This window comes from Anopheles merus, chromosome 2R, assembly GCF_017562075.2.
Source record: "Anopheles merus strain MAF chromosome 2R, AmerM5.1, whole genome shotgun sequence".
NCBI classification, from domain to species: domain Eukaryota; kingdom Metazoa; phylum Arthropoda; class Insecta; order Diptera; family Culicidae; genus Anopheles; species Anopheles merus.
This window is the reverse complement of record NC_054082.1, coordinates 54,613,859-54,623,741: the sequence shown is the minus strand read 5'-3', so window position 1 is coordinate 54,623,741 and position 9,883 is coordinate 54,613,859.

Here is a 9,883-nt window from a genome sequence, read left to right as displayed (position 1 = left end):
TCAATCTACTACCATTATCGTTACTGTGCTCATGCAGACTGTGACAGCCAGTGTATTGGCGGTACATTGGCTCCCTACCGACTTTTGCGTTGAAGTCCCCCAGGATGATTTTGAGGTCATGCCTGGGGCACGCATCTATAGTTCTAGCGAGGCGGCCGTAAAAAAGGTCCTTCTCCTCTTCCTCTTTATCTTCGGTAGGGGCGTGAACGTTTATGAGGCTTATATTAAAAAATTTGCCTCGCATGCGCAGGGTGCATAGCCTATCGTTTATAGCCTTGAAATCTATGATTACGGATTTCAGCCGGGGACCTACGGCGAAACCCGTTCCGAGCACGTGGTGGCGGTCGTGGCAGCTGTAGTAAATATCGTAGCATTGCTTACCACGCCTGTTGTGCACACCGTTCCCTAGCCACCGAATCTCTTGTAGAGCTACGAGGTCCATGCTCAATGTGGCTAGGGCGTCATCAAGTTGTTTCAAGGCTCCGGCTTTGCTAAGAGTGCGTACGTTCCATGAGCCCATTTTAATCGTTGTCCGGGGGCATTGCGTATGGTCGGTATCGTTAAGTCCGTTTCGTATCCTTCTGATGCTTTCTGTAGTCAGTTGTTCCATGGGACTGGGTGACTGGCCCTGCGCCCACGTGGCCATTTTATTTAGCGTCGGGTTGCCCCCCGACGTTCAGGCACCCAGTTTCCTGGGATACCCACCCCCCTCCTGGTTCGCCATATGCCACCATCCGCCCAAGGGGTTGGATCTAGCCCGTGTACCCAAGCTAGGATATATGAAGGCACATGTTACCACTCTGCACGACGAGGACGTGTCGGAATAGGAGTTGGATGGGAGAGCCTGTGTTATCCCTCGGAGGGCTTCGGATCCCATCCCATTACAGAGCTGTGTTCTACTTTATTTATTTAATTATTTATTTAATAACAAAAGTCACCCAGCCACTATATGCCTACAAATTTATTGCTATACGTTACATCGCACTGATAAGATGAAAGAAATAAAGTATTAAAGAAAAACATGTAACAAATTACCAAAACCAAAACAAAGATAAGCTCATTAAAATTAAAATGAGCGCTACGCAATAGTGATTTTAGTTTATTCACACTAACATTAAAATTGACAGTGCAATTTGTGGAGGAATAGGCATTGATAGTTTTTGAAGTCGGGTCATTTTAGCAAAGCTCGGTTGGCCAAAAACTAATACAAAATAATTATCTTCGCCTAAGGATTCGACTAGGTGCACGAAGGTTTGCATATTCAAGAATGGACGGGGAACAATAGATGCAGGAAAATGCTTTATTTGATCATTGCACATGAATGAAACAAATTACTTATAAAGAAGATATGATGATTATGTAGTTTCAAATAAGGACCAAATGACCAAACCTCTACCACCAAAACTCTTTACGTAACCATTCAACCGCATACCCAGGAATGGCATACACTTTGCATGGAAAAATAATGTTTTTTTATGTTGAAAAACACATATATCTTTGAGCTGCTCGTTATATTTGCATAGAAACTTCCATTTTGATTCATAATAATGTTTTGTCACAGTTTTTAGTTTTTACGTACTAAATCTTTGAAACGTTGTATAGCAGTTAAATTTTTATGTTTGTTGTATAACATTATACTTAATTTTAACAACTTTTTCCCTTGCTTGTCTTTTATTCACATTTATTTAGAATAAATCAAATATTTTTCATCCAAATGTTTGTGTAAAACAATACTTTGTCTACTCATTCGCTGAAGACTTCACATAAGATGGTTAAATAAAATTTAAATGATGAATACGACAAATGGTGTGAGATAAATTTAAAAAATCTCTTCACAGTGCAAAATTTCTCGTTTAGCTAAATACGCCTTCAGCACAAGAGATTAACCTTCAACATAAAAAATTAACCTTCAACTTCTAAATAATGCAATAATGCTTACGAAATAATGTGCAATTGCTTTGCTACATTTAAAAATGTTTATATCATTTTTATGTATCCAATACCTTGTTATTTAACTTCGTCTAATCTGGTCTAAGTTGATCAATGCCTTTTTCAATTAATTTACATAAATAACTCTTATATTTATCTAAAGAATGCTGACAATGTATTTTTAATAGTTTTTAAAATTATTTACAATTAAACAAGGTTATTTCAATATTTTATATTAACATCTGTTCAACAAACTTTCCATTTAATTATCAATTATTTACAATACTAATTATACTACATAAACTAACCTTAAATAAATAAAAACATTACCTAAATTAATTACCTAAAAAATGCCCACAATGAGAGTAAAATAGTGAAATGAATAACAAAATCGCTCGCAGAACATTAAAAAAATGTTGTTTAAAAATGTTAGAACACTTATATACCTTTATTAATTCTGTGAGCAATCTGAAGATGCAACAATTTACTTCATTTACTTTCTTTTAAATGTTGTTAGTAGAATTATTCATACTTCCAATTCTATTGAAAGTTCTATAGACTTCTGTTGACAGCTTTGACTTTACACTTCTTGTATTTATTGAATGGATCAAATTCACGGATGACCAATCTATCTAGTTCAATGTTGAGCATTTTCAATGTGAATTATTAATGGTGATGAATCGAGCATTTTGAAACAAACCCAACTAGCGGAAACAATATTCTAACGTACAATCCCTAGCGTGTGGCTTTTCTTCGATCGTTTTCCACCGTTAAGCAGGACATACACGTCAGCAACTTCTTGTAATGCAATGCCTTTTGTTAATCCAGATGCCGCATTAGTGAATCCCGCTGGCTCCATTATCTATTCACCTGCTTAACGAATGGGTCAGTGCGTACCTAAAGTGCCGTACATTTCGCCACAGAGCACACCGTTAAACCGGACGTGTTTCATTCATAAACACACGCGCGCATACAAATTCCATAACAGCCCACAGCCGTGTCTCGCAACCCGAGCTGAACTCTGCCACAACTTAATTAGCCGTAAATCAGGTAATAATATGCATGCGAAACGCGAAACGCTGGCCCTCAGAGGGCCGCAATGGTGCATCGGCTCACATTTTCGGCGCTGGACCCGGAACTACACACTAAAAAAGATTCCCTTCCGAAAGGAAGGAACACGATGCTGGGATCGAGGCAAAAGCTCACTCACCATCGCAACCCTCCCCCGAACCCTCCCCACTCAGCAGACCAAACAGTCACTCCTCCTGCTGGCTTATGGTGTTGCTTTTGAACTGCATTTACATAAGCGTCGCGCGGTGTACCGAGTGTTCGTTAGACGGCACGGTCCGAATAAAACGCCTGACATAATTATGGTGATTTGTGCGTAGCACACACAGCATCAGGAAACAATAGGCTTCCTGACCGTCCCGAGTGGCCCGGATTCGGCCACATATAAGCACACGCGCGCCTCTCGCCTTTCCAGAAAGGAAAGGATTGGTACGCGGTCAAAACGCGGGAATAAATCGCACGTTACCTGATAAAACATCGACAAGGTGCCAAAATGAATTCCTGGTGGGAGGTAGAGCTGTTTGTTGCAACGCTACGGGAAAAAGGCGTACAGTTTGATCAGCCAAAAACAATCGAGCTTTGCGTCGCGAGGCGTACGAGATAATTCGCACATTTCGTGATAATTCGGCCACCATCGGAGCCCGTGCGCCCGTGTATGGTGCATTGGTCCGTCGCATGCACTATATCAATGCATTTGGGACCGCATGTCGCCAGTTTGGACGTCGCACAGGTGCACCAAGGTGCACCGAGTTTTCCTCCATCGACACGCCAATGCACTTGTCATGCTTCCTGGGTGTATGGGTTTAGTGAGAGCATAAAGCACTGTCCGGGGAATTGGTTCCGGGTCGTTGAAGTACCATTTTCGTTTTAGCTCTGTACCCTTTTTAGCCACAAATCAAATGCATTCCGCCTATTCGTGATGCGATACAGGTAGACAGGTACGAATAATATCGACACTTTATCAGCTGTTGTCACATGCTAATAAATTGGGTAGCGGGTCGCACTGTTTTGCTGCTGTTGCTTCGACGAGCAAGAGCTTAAAACACATTGCCAGCGTTTCACGTCCGGGAGTACTCTATCGATGGTGAGCTTTCTAGTGCAGTCTACCAAGCCGTCAGTTATTAGCCAATCACTCGGACTGTGAAAATGTTATTCACTGTGTTTGAATCTTGTGGTTGAAATAGGGTTATTTAACCCGTATTAATATTTTAATATGAATGATGTTTGAATGTTTCGATATTTCTTGGCATAAATGTATGTTACTAGTCAGTGAAGAGGCACAATGCCAAAGAGCTACAACATTTATTTGCACATATCTACAACTGGAACTCTTTCTTCTTTACCATATAGTAACAAACAAACAAACAAATGTGTAACAAGTGTAAAATTTCATTTTGTCAAATCAAAATGTGTTTCACTGTTTAGGCAAACTCTGTTTCATTTCCAATTAACTTACAATACAGTTTACGCTAAGATATAGTTTTAAACTTTCTCGTAAGTATCCTATGCTATGCTTGTGGATTAAACTTTTCGCACCTTTTTAACGGAAAGTGTCAGCAATGTAAAAAAAATCATCCACACACTATTCTCTACTCTCGCTGGCACACTTTTCCAATCAACCAAAAGCAAACGCACCACTTCCAAGCGCCACCATCCACCTGGCCCTCGTGCGATTGCAAGCAAATGCAACGCATCCGGTGTCAGGTCCACACTTACACAAACTACCTCTACTCTTTTTGATTACTTTTTTTCCTTTCCTTCTTCAGATGCTTGGGCGTATTGTGCATACCTTCTCAAGTGCAACACCGACCGGACGACCTGCGCACGCCACGCCACGCCGCGCCACGCGGAAAACACTTTGAACCCGCTAATATTGACTAAAAACCGGAAGATCTAATTAGATATAAACTTCATCATTGAATTTAAACTATTTGCCCTCCATTTAAGCGGGAAGGCTGCAAGCCGGGAATTAAAATAGCCGACAACGTGGAGCTAAGAAAGAGCGGGGGAGAGAGAAAGAGAAAGATAAAAAACAACATACACACACAAAACATAATACACAAGCCAGGCCACACGAATGTCTATTACAGATCACCCATCTGGCTGTTGCCGGTGCACTCAACCAACCGTTCGTGAAGTCGCTTCGTTTGCGAAAGGCACAATTTATGCAAATACAATTGGCCAGTTTTCTTTCCGTCCTCCAGCTTCCGGGGTTTGTTGGGAGGGAAGGGTGGGTCTACGCCTCTACCACGTCTGGCTTTCCATGAATGGTAATTGATGAATAAAGCTTTACTTTCTGTTATTTTAGTGAGCATCAACAAGTTTTTGAGCGTAACTACTAAGAGGACGAGAACTACTACTACTAGGAGAATGTTAATCAAGAGTCTTCACAATGTGTATGATTTTTTTCAGCTATCCATCCTCTTCCGTTGTTGTTTGGTTAAGTTTAAACGGTAATACTCGAAATGGTATTTGGATTGTTTGTAACAAAAATCGTTCAGCATTATTATGCTTCTTTTAGTCAGTCATGCGTCAGTCATCAAATTCATGCGTTGTTATCTTCTGTATTGGGATTAATTTAGAATTTGATATCGATGCATAATCATATTCAAATGGTGTAATAAATGTACATTTATATCTGGACTGGTCACTTTAGGAAAAAGCAAGTAGTCATGGCTTCAGATGTATCCGAATATTTGTAAATAATTTGTTTATATGCAAAGCTATCAACATATTAGTAATTATTCATCATGTAGAACTTCCTCAAAGCCGAAAATTGGTTACATTTCGTTTCGTTGGTTTAACTTCGTTGAGAAACTGTCGCTGGGGTTATATTGTACCTATATATTCCTCTGAGACATGAACACTGTCCAAATCAGACGAAATCCTCTAAGCCGCGTTCGATGACGATCTATCTGCTTTGAAACGCATCAGCCTCTAGTTTAAGATTTACCCAATAGTAGACACAACTTTTAGTTCGTCTTCCAAGACAGAGGGGAGAGAAAGAGAGAGAGAGAGAGAGAGAGAGAGAGAGAGAGAGAGGGAGAGAGAGAGAGAGAGAGGGAGAGAGAGAGAGAAAGAGAGACCTACCCGTTCATGCCGGCCTATACATGCTATCGCATCACGCAACCAGATAGTCAGTCCTTACTACGGAAGATAGTTCATATACGGTATAAAGCCACGGCTGGCGATTGTTAAAGTTGTGCAAGTTGATTTTTACCACGGAACCGCCCCGTTGATTCTAATAAATACTTTCAAGTTTATACATATTGTAGTGTAATGTGATCGAACGTACGCGGGGACCGTCGAGTACTATGTTTGCGGGGAGTCAGTTTTTACTGACATGAGACGAGGTGGAGCGAACTGTTCAAGCGGACTGATTGAACCCGGCATTTGATCGTGCAGGCGATCATGGAAACCCTGAAGTGGTTTCCCTTACTGGAAACTAGAAATAATTTTGGTAGGCGAAGATTTTTAGGAAGTGTAACGTCCTCTCTTGGCAGTCCGAACGTATCTGAACTGCCGTCATCGGTCTTGGTTTTATTTATCGATAAAATATATTGGTTCGGTGCATTTCTTACAAATTGGGTCGCTGTTTTGTTTTGTGGCAATTACTTGTTTTTTGTGTTGTATTTACTAGGTGAGGTGTTTCTATGTGGTTTTAATTTACAATGTGTCTGGAAGGGTGTGAGGTGTTTTTGTCGCTGCGTGCTAATGCTGCAGTTTTGATGTATTGCGCCAGTAGGTTTCAAATGGGTGTCTTCGTCACCGCGCTGGTACGTTGTTGCTATGTGTTCTCGGTGACGATTGCTTTTGCTTATGTTGCATATTTCGGTTGTTTTTGCATGAACTGTGTGGCCTGAACTCTTCGGGTTTGTTTTCCTGGTCTGATTTGCTGAATGTGTTATAAATGTGTTACAATAGTGTGATTCGTTACCATGTGTCTATAGCTGATAGTGTGGTTGATAATAATGTAGTTTATAATATAGTACATATGCTATAGATGCGTGCCCCAGACATGACCTCAAAATCATCCTGGGTGACTTCAACGCCAAAGTCGGTAGGGAGCCAATGTACCGCCAATACACTGGCTGTCACAGTCTGCATGAGCACAGTAACGATAATGGTAGTAGATTGGTCCAGTTCGCCGCAGCGAACAATCTGGTTGTAGGAAGTACCAAATTTGCGTGGAGGGACATCCACAAAATGACGTGGGCGCACCGGGATGGCGAATCCTTCAACCAGATCGACCACGTGTTAATAAGCCGCCGACGACAGTCGAGCCTGTTAAACGTCAGAACTTATCGAGGAGCCAATATCGATTCCGATCACTACTTGGTTGGCTTAGTGATACGTTGTAGAATCGCCCGCCCCCGCACCAATGGGGGCGGAGAAAACACGCAGCCTCGGCTCAACACGGACTCTCTAAGGGACATTACTGTCCAACAGGAATTCAAAGCCGCTTTAGACGAGTCTCTACTACCAGAAAACAGATATGAAACTACGAGCGAGAGGTGGAACGCTCTAAAAACAAAAATAATAAACTGTGCAAGAAATATACTCCCACCACGTCGTGGCAACACCAAATCTGGCTGGTTCGACGATGAATGCAGACAAGTGACCGAACGTAAGAATACTGCATACCGAGCAATGCAGCAACGGCATAGAACGCGGGCATGCGCAGAGGAATATTCACGGCTCAGACGCGAAGAGAAACGAGTTCACCGCTCTAAGAAGCATGCTTTGGAAGAGCAAAACATGCGGGAACTCGAGCAAACCAGAGAGGCGTACGGACCGACACGTAAGTTTTACCAAGCGATAGCAGGTCACCGAAACAACGTGGTACCTAAGGTAACCTGCTGTCGCAACAAGGATGGAGATCTGGTTAGTAACCAGCCAGAGGTCCTCTCGCGGTGGGCTCAGTACTTTGATGAATTACTCAACGACCAGTTAAACGAACAGCTAGAAGCGCCACTAGCAGATAGTGTCATGCTACTGCCACCTAGCATAGAAGAAACACGAAAGGCTATCCGTCGGCTGAAAAATAACAAGGCACCCGGAACCGACGGAATTGCAGCTGAACTGGTCAAGAATGGAGGTGCACGACTAGAAAACGAGATTCATCAAATTGTTACTGAGGTGTGGGATAGCGAATCGATGCCTTGTGATTGGAATCTCGGCATCATCTACCCCGTATACAAGAAGGGAGACAGGTTGGACTGCAACAACTACAGGGGTATTACGGTGTTGAATACCGCCTATAAAATATTCTCCCTGATCCTTCAGGATCGCCTTGTCCCGCACGTCGAAGAGATAGTAGGAAACTATCAAAGAGGATTCCGAAACGGAAAATCAACCACTGATCAGATCTTGACCATGCGGCAGATCTTGGAGAAGATGGCTGAATACAGAAACGACACATATCATCTCTTCATAGACTTCAAAGCCGCATACGATAGCATAGCCAGGGTAAAACTGTACGACGCTATGAGCTCTTTTGGAATCCCGGCCAAACTGATAAGGCTAGTTAGAATGACTATGACCAACGTCACATGCCAGGTGAGGGTGGATGGAAAACTCTCAGGACCTTTTGCTACCACCAAAGGTCTGCGCCAGGGGGACGGGCTTGCCTGTCTCCTATTCAACTTGGCGCTAGAGAGGGCCATCCGCGACTCGAGGGTGGAGACTACGGGAACCATCTTCTATAAGTCAACCCAGATCCTGGCATACGCTGATGATATAGACATCATTGGTCTGCGGCTCTCCTATGTAGCAGAAGCCTACCAAGGGATTGAGCAGGCGGCAGAGAGCCTCGGATTGCAGATAAACGAGGCAAAGACCAAACTGATGGTGGCAACATCAGCGGACCTACCAATAAATAATCCGAATCTACGTAGGCGTGACGTACAGATAGGTGAACGCACTTTTGAAGTCGTCCCAGAATTCACCTATCTGGGGTCAAAGGTCAGCAACGACAACAGTATGGAAGCTGAGTTGCGCGCAAGGATGCTGGCTGCCAACCGGTCATTCTACAGCCTGAAAAAGCAGTTCACCTCAAAGAACCTGTCGCGACGGACTATATAGTATCTATATAGTACCAGTACTCACATACGCCTCTGAGACATGGACACTGTCCAAATCTGACGAAACCCTCTTAGCCGCGTTCGAGAGGAAGATGTTCAGAAGGATACTTGGCCCCGTATGTGTGGAAGGACAATGGAGGAGCCGATATAATGATGAGCTATACGAGATGTACGGCGACCTGACTGTCGTACAGCGTATTAAGCTCGCTAGGCTCCGGTGGGCTGGACATGTTGTACGCATGGAAACGGATGACCCAGCCCGTAAAGTCTTTTTAGGCCGTCCACAAGGACAGAGGAGGCGTAGTAGGCCCAAATTGAGGTGGCAAGATGGCGTGGCCATTAAGGCCGGGATAACAGACTGGCAGACGAAGGCGCGAGACCGTGAGCGGTTTCGGACACTCCTGAGGCAGGCCAAGACCGCAAAGCGGTTGTAGCGCCGGATAAGTAAGTAAGTAAGTAACATATGCTACAGTAGCATAACAGTTTAGACAAGTATAACCGTTTAGCTCATGTAAGTGTATGCGTAATCCCTAAGCCTAAGCTTAGCTCTAATAAAGCACATCATATCAGCATATCACCGAGGGCACGCCACACTCCTTAACAAATAAGGCGTCATTCATCAATTGCGTAACGCAGATAGGGGGAAGAGGGGTGTCATCAAACGTTACGATTTGTTACATGGAGGCAAGGGGGAGTTAAACTTTTGTTACGTATCGTTTAATAGAGACCTTAATTGTTTTTTTAAACAAATGAGTAATAGACGATGATTCTTCTTCTTGATCTAACAACCTTCGTGGTTATGC